Source organism: Mesoplodon densirostris, chromosome 10 (genome assembly GCF_025265405.1).
Source record: "Mesoplodon densirostris isolate mMesDen1 chromosome 10, mMesDen1 primary haplotype, whole genome shotgun sequence".
NCBI classification, from domain to species: domain Eukaryota; kingdom Metazoa; phylum Chordata; class Mammalia; order Artiodactyla; family Ziphiidae; genus Mesoplodon; species Mesoplodon densirostris.
The window spans coordinates 54,113,720-54,124,820 of record NC_082670.1 but is presented as its reverse complement, the minus strand read 5'-3'; positions in this window follow the sequence as shown (position 1 = coordinate 54,124,820).

Here is an 11,101-nt window from a genome sequence, read left to right as displayed (position 1 = left end):
CCAGCCCAGCCCCTTTTCCCTTTGTCATGTCTGGTCTGCACAGCGAACTGTTCTTTGTTAACATGGCATGTAAGTTTCCAGGTCTATCCCACCCTTACAATATCTCTTTCTCTTCTATGAAAGCTTTCATGCCACATAAAATATTAACATCAAGTAAAATTTGTATGTTTTTCCTCCTGTTAATCAGTCTTTTGTCAGTTTAATTTACAGGCCTTATTACACAACCTAAGAAGATAGAAGAAAAGTCTTATCTTCCCTACAAATCCAATAGTACCTGGGATTCCACACCCACGATTTTTTTAAAACATGGGAAAATATCTTTGCAACATCTTTATCCACACTTGCAGTCTCTCTTAATAACTTAAAATAGTAGAAAGTTAGCAGTTCCTGAAGCCACTAAATCATCTGTTTCTTGTGTAAAGAAAGGTACACTGGCCAGAGTTTTAGGTGTTTTCCTTTATAAGGCTAAATTTTCTTCTTTAATTGTAAGAAAGCTTACATTGGATCATTTCAAAACATGAACCTGCTGGGGACTTCCCTGGTGGCACAGTGGTTAAGAATCTGCCTGCCAATGCAGGGGACACAGGTTCAAGCCCTGGTCTGGGAAGATCCCACATGTTGCGGAGCAACTAAGCCTGTGCACCGCAACTGCTGAGCCTGCACTCTAGAGCCCGCGAGCCACAACTACTGAAGCCTGCATGCCTAGAGCCTGTGCTTTGCAACAAGAGAAGCTGCTGCAATGAGAAGCCCGTACACCACAATGAAGAGTAGCCCCCACTTTCCGCAACTAGAGAAAACCCACGCGCAGCAACGAAGACCCAGTGCAGCCAAAAATAAATAAAGTTTTTAAAAAACAAAAAAACATGAACCTTCTGGGCCAACTCATATATGAATCAACACAACTTCCTCTTAAATGCCATCTTTCTATTATTTACAACCTTAAGAAACACACACTGCTTCGGAAAAAATCCTATGACCAGGCATGGTCCCAAATCACAAATAATTCACAGTTTAGTAGGAAAGGTAGTCACACTCAAATCATACTGTCTTAAAATAACTACTTTATTAGAGAGAGAAAGAAAGGCTAGAAGAAATCATGGTAGACAGTGATGAAATTTCTGGAGCCAACTTTGAAAGATTTTTCAAGTTGTTTATAATAGAAGAAACACCGAAAGAAGAAGAACAAAGAGAAGGAGAAGAAGAAGAAGAAGAAGAAACATGTCACTAGGCAGAAGGGAGTCTGGGAATACATTTCAAGAAGAAGCAACTGGAAATGCAAAGATGTAAGGTCCCTCCTCAGAGCACAGAAGAAAAAGGTCGCTCTATCTCTCTCGTATCAACAATTTTTTGACATTTTATCCCTGACTCTTCTGGTTCTAATAATCATTGGAAACTGTGGTCAGGGCTTATTTAATCAAACTCAACTTCTCCATTTTCTTGTGAGGATGTTTTGGAGAGTGGAGGTGAACTGGGGTGAAGAAAACTGTCTCCAAGGCTGGATTTAGCTATTCTCCTAGGTGAGGACTGTGAACAATCTCTCACCCGGAGTGGGTGCAGGTCTTGGGAAAATAGCCCCACTGGTGTAGAAGATGGCTGTGTGCATGTGGGATGGCAGATATGGAGACCACAAAAGGTGAGTGATAAAATCCTCACCAGGAGACAAGGAGAGGATTTTAACTCAGTCCACTGAGGAACTGGGAATATGCTGAGAATTCTGCTACCAGTGCTACATGATGATGATGGTGGTGAAAAAAAATGTTTTAATAAAATCTCTTAGTATACTCCAGTTATTTGCTCTATAGTATCTAATGGAACCCTTCCTAGTAATCCCTAAAACATGAAATAAAACTCTTGATTTGTAGTTCCTTTGGAGGGAGGATCAGGAGATGTGCCACATGGGAGATGAAAAATTCCCATTCCCACATAATAGAAACAGAGTAAGAGAGAACATTTAAGAAGAGCTTTAGTGGGATGACATATTTAAATTCCTGAAAGAAAAAGATTATCAACAAAGAATCCTATATCCAGCAAAAGTATCCTTCAAAATTTTAAAAAAATGAAATAAAAGAAGAGTTTTGGACTTCTAAAAACCACAACCTAGGTATTGGAATCAATCCTGTCTAGATTTTAAGGAACCAGGAGACTCCAGTTACCATTGAGTTAAACCTGTGATCTTTGTTTATGTTAACTTTTTAAAAAAAATAAATTTATTTATTTATTTTTTGGCTGCATTGGGTCCTCGTTGCTGCATGTGGCCTTTCTCCAGTTGCGGCGAGCAGGGGCCACTCTTCGCTGTAGTGTGTGGGCCTCTCATTGCGGTGGCTTCTCCTGTTGCGGAGCATGGGCTCTAGGCAAGTGGGCTCAGTAGTTGTGGCTCATGGGCTCCAGAGCGCAGGCTCAGCAGTGTGGCCCATGGGCCTAGCTGCTCCGAGACATGTGGGATCCTCCCGGACCAGGGCTCGAACCCACATCCCCTGCATTGGCAGGTGGACTCCCAACCACTGTGCCATCAGGGAAGTCCTGTTTACGTTAACTTTTAATATCCTATGTTTATCCCTCCTGACAGCAATTTTATGCACTTTTCACACAAAGACATTGACCCTTGGATGTGTTCTGTAGGCAACCAATTGCCCAAAAGGGACTAACAGGAGTCACTTTATTTTTAGCATGTGTTCCCAAAAGAAGGCCTTTTGCCTTCAGGTAATGGTGATAAAGAAAGGAAGTGAGCAGAGAATCAGCTTTGTGTCCCCATCCATCCTCAAAGGGAAGGTACTTAAACTCAAGTTTATGGCTTTTTTATTTTTGTATATTCATCACTTAGTCCATTGCCTAGCTTGTAGCCTACAGTGGCAATCAATTTAGCTCATGTGATTGTGGAATCTGGCAAGTCCAAAGTCTGCAAAGTAGGGCAGTGCCTACAGACCCAGGAAGGAGTTGATGCTTCAGTTTCAGTCTGAAGGCATCTCCTAGCAGAATTCTCTCTTCATTTTTTTTTTAATGTTAATTTTTTAAAAAATTGAAGTATAGTTGGTTTACAATGTTGTGTTAGTTTCTGGTGTATAGTAAAGAATATATATATATATATATGTGTGTGTGTGTGTGTGTGTGTGTGTGTGTGTGTGTGTGTGTGTGTGTGTGTATAGGGTTTTTTTCAGATTCTTTTCCATCATAGGTTATTACAAGATGTTGATTATAATTCCCTGTGCTATACATTAGAACCATGTTGTTTACCCGTTTTATGTATAGTAGTGTGTATCTGCTAATCCCAAACTCTGAATTTATCCCTCCTCCCTGCTTTCCCCTTTGGTAACCATAAAGAGTTTTTGGTTTGAGAGAGGGCAGTCTTTTTCTATTAAGGCCTTCAACTGATTGGATGAGGTGGACTCACGTTATAGAGGGTAATTGGCTTTACTCGAAGCCTACTGATTTAAATATTAGGCTCGTCAGAAAAATACCTTCACAGAAACATCTAGATAATGTTTAACCAAATAACTTGGCATTGTGATCTAGTCAAGTTGACACATAAAACTAACCAGCACACCAATGAACCCCAGAAGCTCCATCCACATGCCCATCCCAATCACAACTCTTTCCCCCCACCCCACACCCAGCAAGTAACCATTACCCTGATGGTATAGTAATCATTTTTGTGTGTATTTATTAAAAATAATTTTAGGGCCTCCCTGGTGGCGCAAGTGGTTGAGAGTCCGCCTGCCGATGCAGGGGATACGGGTTCGTGCCCCGGTCTGGGAGGATCCCATATGCCGCGGAGCGGCTGGGCCCGTGAGCCATGGCCGCTGAGCCTGCGCGTCCGGAGCCTGCGCGTCCGGAGCCTGTGCTCCGCAATGGGGGAGGCCACAACAGTGAGAGGCCCGCATACCGCAAAAAAAAAATATATAATAATAATAATAATAATAATAATTTTAGTGCATCCCTAGACATGGTAGTTTATTCTTGCCTATTTGTTTTAATTCGATATTCCTTGAAGGTCTATTTTGCTCCATAGAACCCAAACCATGCCTTTCTTTACACTTGATCAGTTGAAGAACTCAGGCCTTTGGATGTAAAGAATCACTCACATTCTGGTTATGGCTGATCGGATTCTGCATGAAATTTTGAATGTTTCTCAAAAGTTTTGTGCAGGCCATGTCATGATTTTCCCCACATCAAGTAGGTGGGAGAGCTGCAGAGCACAAGAAGATCCTGGTGTGTAATGTGTTCAGGAATCCCCAAGATGGCTCATAGGACCAAGGACTAGAACTGCAGAGAGAGCTCTGCCTGGATGTACAGAGTGTGTCTGGGAGGTGGGGAGGACGGGGAAGAGTCTACCCCAGCCCAGGTCTCCTTGGGCTCTGGACTGTAGCATCCCAGAGCTCAAGGATGATAGGAATGTAAAAAGAATGGGTAGGTGATATGGGAAGGTACAGAAAAGCAAGGTAAGGATAAGTGAAAAATATTCCAGAGTCATGGGAAAAGAAGAGAATTTTACTGAAGAGGGAAATACAGAAAAATACACATACATGAGTGCATAGTTTGATAAATTTTCACAAACTGAACACACTGTATAACTAGCATCCCAGTCAAGAAACAGAAGTCTCCTTCTTGCCCTCTTTCAATTCAGTTATTACTCTCCCAAAAAATGACTGCCAATGTTATAGATTAGTTTTTTTCTGTTTCTGTACTTCAAACAAATTGAATCATAGAATATGTAGTCTTTGGGGGACTGGTTTCTTTCACTGAGTATTACATTTATGAGATTTATCCATGTTTTGTTGAGCTGTAAATCATTGATTTGCACTGTCATATAATATTTGATTGTGTGAGAATTTGGATAGATTCCAGTTTGGGGCCACTATGGGGCTATAAACGTTTCAGAGAATGCCTTTTGTGAACACATGTGTATGCATTTCTGTGGGGTCTATGCCTAGGAGGGGGTTTGCTGGGTCATGGCATATGCTTATGTCTAATTTTAATAGATATTGCCAAAGAGTTTTACCATGTTGGGAAAATCAATTTATGTTCCCATCAGCAGTTGATTGAAATTTCCTGCTGTTCTATATTCTCAATACATGATCACTTTTGCCTTTTTATAAAATAAACATGTACTATTCTGGTCCCTATATAGTAGTATCTCATTGTAGTTTTAATTTGCATTTTTCTGGTGAGTAATGAATTTAAGAAGCTTTTCATAAATTTATTAGCCAGTAGGATATCCTCTTTCATGAAGTGTCTGTTCAAGTCATTCGTTCATTTTTCTATTGGGTTGCTTTCTTTCTCACTGATTTGTAGAAGTGCTTTATATATGCTGGGTGAGTAATTTATCATATATATTATATAATATATATTTCAAAATATAATATATTAATATAGACAATATATTAATATATTATATATTTCAAATATATATGATATATAAAATATGTATTGAAATATTATATAAGACAAATTATATTCATATATTTACGTTTTATAAATATAAATTTAATAATATAAATATATTAATATAAATTTATTACATATAAATATATTAAATATAAAAATATTTCTATATTACATATTATATAATACATATGTTTGAAATATAAAATATATTAATACAATATATAACTATATTATAAGAATATATAATATATTTATATATTATATATTATATATAAATATATAATATATAATTATATTATATATTATATACAGTTTATATTTGTTTAATATGTAATATATTTAATATATAATATATAATATATAATATTTTGAGATATTATTATAATAAATAATATATTGTATGTTATAATAATATACTAAAATAATAATATAATAATAATAATGTGTCATAATAATATATTAAATATATATGTGTTATAATAATATATTGATAATGTATAATATATTAAAATGTATAATATATTTATATAATGTATAATGTATATTTAATATATATTAAATATATATGTGTTATAATAATATGTTAAAATAATATACTAATATATTATATATTAAATTTAATGTATAATATTTTAATATATCTTTAATATACATAATATGTATAAATATGCATAATATTTATTATTATGTATAGTTATACATAATATATACAATATTATAATATTATTATGTATAATACATAATTATACATAATATGTATGATACATAATATGTATAATATACATATTCCTATAATATACATGTAGGAAATATATAATATACATATTTGAAATATATAATATACTAATACATTATAAAACTATATTATATGAATATATATTATATGGGGCTTCCCTGATGGTGTAGTGGTTAAGAATCTGCCTGCCAATCCAGGGAACATGGGTTTGACCCCTGGTCTGAGAAGATCCCACAAGCCGCGGAGAAACTAAGCCCATGTGCCAAAACTACTGAGCCTGTGCTCTAGAGTCTGCGAGCCACAACTATGGAACCCAAGTGCTACAAATACTGTATCCCACACGCACCTAGAGCCCATGCTCCACAACAAGAGAAGCCATCATAATGAGAAGCCCACGCACCACAACGAAGAGTAGCCCCCCTCTCCACAACTAGAGAAAAGCCCATGCACAGCAATGAAGACCCAACGCAGCCAAAAATAAAATAAATAATGAAATCAATAAATTTTAAAAATATATATATTATATAAATATAATATACATTAATATATTATATATTCTGGGTGAATCATTTGTCATATATATTGCATACAAGATGTATAATATATATAATATATGTATTTGAAATACATATTAATATATTATAAATACATATTAATATATTATATAAATTATATTATATAGTTATATATAAATTAATATGTAATTATATATATTGAAATAGCTCACTCTTTTGATTGTTTATGTAAATTTTTAATGTAAACTAGACTAAACATTTTAATGGCTGAAAATAATACTGTCCTTATTGTTAAAGGCAATAAAAAGTGAGAGAATGTCTCATGAAAAGACAGAGAGGGAGATATCAAAAAATAGGTCGGAATACAGCAATGGAGGGAAAGAAAACTATCTATTTTTCGTGTCACCATCAGGCTGAATTCATACACACAAATAGCTTTATTAAGCTCCTCAGCAAAACAGCATCACCCACATTTCACAGACAGCAAACCAAAAGTCAGGGTCTTCTCAAATGGACCCACAAATGTGCTCCATGTATAGGTAGGTAACTTCTCCAAATCAGCCAGCCTAGTAAATGGTTGGCCAGATTTTGAACCCAAGCCATATGTCACCAAAGCCCAGTGCTGCTAACCCATGACATTAAACTACCCTGCCTGGCTTCTTATGTGTGGCTGTAAAAAATGAATGATGCCTTGGCTCACACCATTGGAAATTTGTGAATGCTTCAGCTAATTTATGACATATCTGTGCCAGGGAGGAAAAACATTATTTCCCTGCTGTATTTCCAGAGAGACAGCTGTCTAGTGATCTTCGTGTGACCTTCCTAGCAGCTAGCTCGCTCCTAGGTTTTTCATAAATGCTCCCTGGATAAACAGACAAATAAAGGAATGAATGAATGCCTACATGCAAAGAAAAAACCTGAATGCTAATGTCAGCTTCCTGCTAAAGACACCATGAGTGACAACACAGGTTTCTCAGCATCCTCAGGTGTTGTGAAGTCACTCAGGTTTCAGATGTCCAAGAGGACATCAGGTGAATTATTTTAAGCCATCACTTCTGAGACTAACCTCTGTGTTGATAAAAATAGGCGAGTGAAACAGCTGCAGCAATGAAACACGCCCTGGGTCCTAGCATGGGTGGTGCCAGCGAAACAGAGCAGGACATTTTAAGAGCTGGGAGGAGATAGAGCAGGAAGCTAGCTTCAGTCCTCTTGACTTCAGCAAAGGGAGGAAAGGAAAACGCTAGCAAAATGGACCTTGCAAGGAGAAGATACACTTAATTTAGCCCATCCCAACAATGTCACACATGCATATTTTAGTATATAAGCCCTAGAGCTTTTTAGAGCAATTACACAACCAGTGCCCCAGTGCATCAAAAGCCAGTGAAACTGGATGCAGCACCACAGTGTTGAGAAGTGCTGAGGTCCTGGCCTGCCTAGAGAAATGGCTGTCATCATGGCCCAAGCAAGCCATAATGAAAGTCATTTGAATAACTAAGGATTCTATTAAAAAGTTAAGAAGATCCCTGGGGGTTTGGGGTATGTCAGGGCACTCTGACATCATCTCTATTTTGATAACATTCTTGCTCTGTCGCCTAGAAAAAGTTATTAATTTACTCTGTATCTCAGTTTTGCCAGCCATAAAATGAGGATGATATTTTTTAATCTGTAAATCAAATAAAATTATCTAATGTTAATAATAGGCTATAGGTTATAGGTCTATAATTCCTCAACAGTATTCCAAAATTCAAAATGCTGGGAAATCTTCATTTTTTCATAGGTCATTTGGCAGCAAAACTTCATCTGACATGAACAGATTTAGTGGTGAAACCTGACCTGAGATAATCTGGAGATTTTTATTTATTTAGCCTCATGCTAATGGGATTGATTAAGGACATTGCTCAAAACCTTTTAAGACTGTTATAAAGTATATGGAATATATGCTATTTTAACTTTCTAAAAGTCAAAGGAAGTTTGAATTTTAAAGTGTCAATATATCTGGTCATAAGGGATTAATATCCAACATATATAAACAGCTCATACAAATCAACAACAGAAAAACAAAAAACCTGATTAAAAAGTGGGCAGAAGAACCGAATAGACATTTTTCCAAAGAGGAAATACAGATGGCAGACAGACACATGAAAAGATGCTCAGCGTTGATAATCATCAAGGAAATGCAAATCAACTCAAAACCACAATGAGATATCACCTCACACCTGTCAGAATGGCTCTCATCAAAAAGAACACAATAGCCAGGACATGGAAGCAACCTAAGTGTCCATCGACAGATGAATGGATAAAGAAGATGTGGGACATATTTACAATGGAATATTACTCAGCCATAAAAGAAACAAAATTGAGTTATTTGTAGTGAGGTGGATGGACCTAGAGTCTGTCATACAGAGTGAAGTAAGTCAGAAAGAGAAAAACAAATACCGTATGCTAACACATGTATATGGAATCTAAAAAAAAAAAAAAAAAAAAGTCATGAAGAGCCTAGGGGCAGGATAGGAATAAAGCTGCAGACCTACTGGAGAACAGACTTGAGGACATGGGGAGGGGGAAGGGTAAGCTGGGACAAAGTGAGAGAGTGGCATGGACATATATACACTACCAAATGTAAAACCGATAGCTAGTGGGAAGCAACCACATAGTGCAGGGAGATCAGCTCGGAGCTTTGTGACCACCTAGAAGGGTGGGATAGGGAGGATGGGAGGGAGGGAGATGCAAGAGGGAAGAGATATGGGAATATATGTATATGTATAGCTGATTCACTTTGTTATAAAGCAGAAACTAACGCATCATTGGGCTTACATTTTAAAAAGGTCATAATATATAAAATATAACTAAATGCCTAGATTTCCTTTTATCATGGTCCAAACTGCTTAACCTTCAATAACACCAAATCTACAAAATGTAGACCACAAATATCTATAAAACTTAAAACAAGCTACTTCATCAGTGTTTAAATTTAGTATTCATAAAATATCATTGCATTTGAAAACAATTTAGATTCAGTTTTTCTCACTTTGTAAGAATGCTCATGTATGCACAATACGTGTTGAGAAATGATAGCCCCTCATAAATTGTTCTTGTAGTGAAATGATTTCAAAGCAAAGTAATGAAAATTCTCCCAAGTGTTTATAGAAAAATAGTATGGTTAGTATGAGATGAAAATGTAATTTAACATGTTTTATATAAATGAGACCTTGTAATAGTCAAAATGTTCAGGTTGGCCACAGAGAGAAGTATCAGCTCTGTCAATGTAAGCTCTAAGAAGGATAATAAATATTGATGTGGAGAATTCTTCTCTTGGTATCCTCAGCATCAACTAAATTTCCTTAACACCCTAGATTTTTCTGGTTCCAGTCTCAGTTACAGAGATGAACATCACCAAACATTCACTAGTCTGAAGACACACTCTGGAAAGTGACCTTCATGCTAAGTGTCCAGTTAAGCTGACTTGTGGCTCGAAAGAATTCATCTTCACTTGGATTAATAAATTGATTGCAACCAAACATTGAATGGTGGCAAATGAATGTGGTTCTAAGTCTCAGACTCTCTACACAGAAGCACTAGTTCTGTGGACATAAGTAATGGTTCATTACCACAACACTTAAGCACAGAAGTGTGATTCCATTGCCAAGTTGCGGAAATGATTTAGCTATCATCATGGCATACTTCATGTAGAAAACTAAAATTCTAGTTTTTTTGCTGACTGTTTTATTGTTTAATATTCACAATACTCTATGAGTTAGCCACAATAATTTCCCCCATTTTATGGATAGAAAAACAAATGTTGAGAGATTCAGAGGCATCCCAAGATCAAGCTAGTGACAGAGCTGGGATAGGAATCCAGCTTTGCATGTCTCAGGGTCTGAGTTCTTAACCATTATTATGGTGAGAATTCCTAGCTCCACCCAAAATAACAAGCCCATCAATCTCATCATTTTCTCTTTTCCCCCCAGTGTGAAAGATGTTGTATACACACAAACACATACACATACCTTATAAAACATAAAGATATTTTCACCATATAAAATCGTATTCCACTATGGAACTAAAACATTTTTTTTTTTTACTAATTTGAGGTCAAGTCCTGTATCTTATTTCCCAATTTCCAAAGAGACACACTCAGAGATTCTGCAGCCCTTCAAGAAATCAATAGTGGCACCGAGCTCCACTAAGAAAGCAACAGCAGTGACAGAGGAGAGACTGCAGTACAGTACAGCAAAGCCAGTGAAGCCACTGTTGGTTTTCCACACAGCAATCAGTAACCAGAAAATAAAGACACCATGTTCATCTCCACTGAACCACAAGTTGCTAAGAACAATTACCTGAGTTTATTGTCTTATTTTCCAGCTTTTCCCCTGCCTGATATTAGCAGGGTAGGCTTCTGTACTCCAGGCATTCATATCTAATTTGCTAATGGTCATTTATACTGATGAGTGGACCCATAGTGAAGTAA